Source organism: Aquarana catesbeiana, linkage group LG07 (assembly GCF_042186555.1).
Source record: "Aquarana catesbeiana isolate 2022-GZ linkage group LG07, ASM4218655v1, whole genome shotgun sequence".
In the NCBI taxonomy this organism is placed as follows: Eukaryota; Metazoa; Chordata; class Amphibia; order Anura; family Ranidae; genus Aquarana; species Aquarana catesbeiana.
In genome coordinates this window covers 7863336-7866855 of record NC_133330.1, presented here as the reverse complement: position 1 = coordinate 7866855, position 3520 = coordinate 7863336, and the positions used below count along the sequence as shown (strand labels likewise).

The window sequence follows — 3520 nt, the reverse complement described above, 5'->3', positions numbered from 1 at the left end:
GGCTTCCAGATTCCGATAAGCCCCCCACCCGCAGACCCCCACAACCACCGGCCAGGGTTGTGGGGATGAGGCCCTTGTCCTCATCAACATGGGGACAAGGTGTTTTGGGGGGCTACCCCAAAGCACCCTCCCAATGTTGAGGGCATGTGGCCTGGTACGGTTCAGAAGGGGGGGGCCGCACTCTCGTCCCCCCCTCTTTTCCTGTGGCCTGCCAGGTTGCGTGCTCGGATAAGGGTCTTGTATGGATTTTTGGGGGGACCCCACGCCGTTTTTTTTTTTTTTGGCGCGGGGTTCCCCTTAAAATCCATACCAGACCTGAAGGGTCTGGTATGGAATTTAGGGGGAACCCCACGTCATTTTTTTTAAAAATATGGCCGGGGTTCCCCTTAATATCCATACCAGACCTGAAGGGCCTGGTATGGAATTTAGAGGGACTCCCACGTAATTTTTTTTTTTTAATTTTGGTTCGGAGTTTCCCTGTGTTGAATTCCCATGCCGTTTTTATCAATGAACTTCTATGTGTATTGTCGGCAATGCAATAGCCGCGAGTAGTTTTGAATGGAATTTTTCCTTTGAAATGTCATTTTGCTGTCAGACTGTTCTAAACACGGGAAACATGCGCCCCTTTACAGGCATACTATAGACACCCCCCAGGTGCGAAATTTAAAGGGATATTACACTTTTATTGTTTGACATTAAGCATTATTAAAATCACTGCTCCTGAAAAAACGGCCGTTTTTAAAACTTTTTTTTGCATTGATCCATGTCCCCTGGGGCAGGACCCAGGTCCCCAAACACTTTTTATGACAATAACTTGCATATAAGCCTTTAAAATTAGCACTTTTGATTTCTCCCATAGACTTTTAAAGGGTGTTCTGCGGCATTCGAATTTGCCGCGAACACCCCAAATTGTTCGCTGTTCGGCGAACTTGCGAACAGCCAATGTTCTAGTCGAACAGGAGTTCAACTCGAACTCAAAGCTCATCCCTAATCACAACCACCTTCCTTTATATCACAGCCCCTCACTTCACATCTGTCCCCCTTCTTGTCAGTGTCCTCAACCTCCCTTCACATCACCCCCTTCACATCACAGTCCTCAGCCCCCTTTACATTCCTGTCCTCACTCCCTCCACATTGCAGTCCCCAGCCTCCATTCACATTCTTGTCCTTGGCCCCCCTTTATATTAACCCCCTCCTTAACATTACAATCCCAAGCCCCCCTTTATATCCCTGTCCTTGCCTCCCCTTTTATATCACCCCCCTCCTCCTTCACATTGCAGTCTCCAGCTCCCCCTGCCCTTTCATAGTAGTGTTGTATCCCGTCCTACCTTATATAGAGGTCGGGAGGCACAGCAGGTCTAGAGCTGACATTGGGAAGCAGGACAGTTCTGGATGGAGGGCCAGAGTTGCACATCTTTTCCTGATAACCATTTTGTGATTGGTTTCTAGGACCATGATGCATCCTAGCAACTAATCAGTTAACTGGGGTAACTCCCGTCCTCCATCCAGCGCTGTGCTGCCTCCCAATGTCAGTTCTGCAAAGATGACAATGCTAGCTGTGGCTGAGGGAAAGAACCAGCTCCTAAATAGTGCAACCACGGCAGGTCCAGATGGGACAGTGACTCGGTCCAGATCCAGACTACCATGGTCCACCATTTAGTGATGCCTGCTCTAGGTTAAGTGTGGTATCGAATTTGAAAGTATTTTTGACATAAAGCTTTGTGTTAATATGGTGTTTGATTTCCACCCACAGCCCTTCTGATGAATTGCACAGAGGAGAGAGATATTCAAATTTCAGCTTTCGCTCTGCCATTTGATTTTAGTCTTGTTCTTTTCTTTGGGATTATATTGATGTATTTGGTGTCTGTGTCTGGAAACGTGGTTATTATTGGTCTGGTGTATACAATATCCCAGCTCCATACCCTGATTTATTATTTCCTGTGTAACCTCTCCATCCAGGACATCATCTATGTGTCGGACACTCTGCCTAAATTTGTATCTGTTACAATATCCAGTGATACCCGGTTCCTTTTCCCAGAATGTATCACGCAGATGTTTTTCTTCACTTTCTGTGTTGGAACTGAGTTTTTCCTCCTGACGTTTATGGCTTCTGACTGATATGTAGCCATTGGTGTCCCTCTCCAGTGTCACTATACCACCATCATGAACCCAAACTTGTGCTTCATGTTATGTTCCATTGCGTGGTTTGTTTGGTTTTGCAATTCCTTCACCCATGCCATACTGGTTTCTAGCTTATTTGTCTGCCATTCCCAAGAGATCAGTCATTTCTACTGTGATCTGAAGACCATGAACAAGCTCTCTAGTAGAGACGTCAACAATATTGTGACAATGGTGTCCGTGGAATGCCTCTTTTTGGGGGTGATTCCATTTCTGTTGACGTCAACATCTTATATATGTATAGTAGTAACTATTCTAAACATTCAAAGCTTGGAAGGAAGGTTGACGACCTTCTCCAGCTGCTCATCCCATCTCACCATCCTCATATTTTTTATGGACGGTCCCTTAGTTCCTACTTGATCCCATGGTCCGAGCACTCTAAGGAACAGAACAAGACACTTCCTTTGCTGTACACAGCACTCGTTCCAATGTTAAATCCTCTGGTTTATAGTTTGAGAAACAAACAGGTTTGGAAAGCCGTGGACCTCCTAATGGAAAGATATGGAATATGTTAGCCAGTTTTGCTCAAGAGGTGATAAAAAGATCCATTGCAGATCACAGTAAGCTAGGTTCCTGACCTCTCATGAAGAATATAGGAGACTTAAGGGTGTATTAAAAGAAAAATCTACATATCTTCATCCTGTGAATCTGTGTGTGCATTCGTCTGTGTGGATAGGTAAAAAATGAATGACCTAAGGCTATTTTCTCTACATGTTGAATGTTATTCATTTATACAAAGGGATTCTGGAAAATATTGCATTATGGCCACCAGATCGAGCTAATGATTTATTTCTTATGGTCATTAGTGCCATCCTGTGGCCATAGTGCAGTATTTTCCTGACTTACTCTAGTAATATGAATTATTGACATTCAACCTACACAAAAAATAGTGTAATAACATTTGATTTTGCCCTATTAGCACAGAGTAAATTTATGTGCATTTTCCTGGGAAAATAGCGCTGTGATTTTTTCTTTTTTTTTATACACACCCCTCTATATAGTTGATGGATCCTGTTCTCCCCCATCTACTTGACATTTCCTTACACCACAGTGCAGCAATGCTGTAGTCTTCACACCTGGCTTTTTTAACAGACGTTAATGAGAGTCTAGACTAGTGATGGGAACCTTGGCACCCCAGATGTTTTGGAACTACATTTCCCATGATGCTCATGCACTCTGCAGTGTAGTTGAGCATCATGGGAAATGTAGTTCCAAAACATCTGGGGTGCCAAGGTTTACCATCACTAGTCTAGACACTAGAGCTTCCAGCCTGTGCCTGACCATCAGTCTGTCTCTCATCTGACTGAACTATACTCTGAGGTTACCCTGGCAACATAGGCGT

At 44.3% G+C, this 3520-nt stretch overlaps 1 pseudogene; it reads left to right on the top strand.

The window, feature by feature from the left end:
- Positions 1-1761: 1761 nt before the first annotated feature.
- On the top strand, positions 1762-2693 carry LOC141102352 (olfactory receptor 2T27-like; annotated as a pseudogene).
- The last annotated feature ends 827 nt before the right edge of the window (positions 2694-3520 follow it).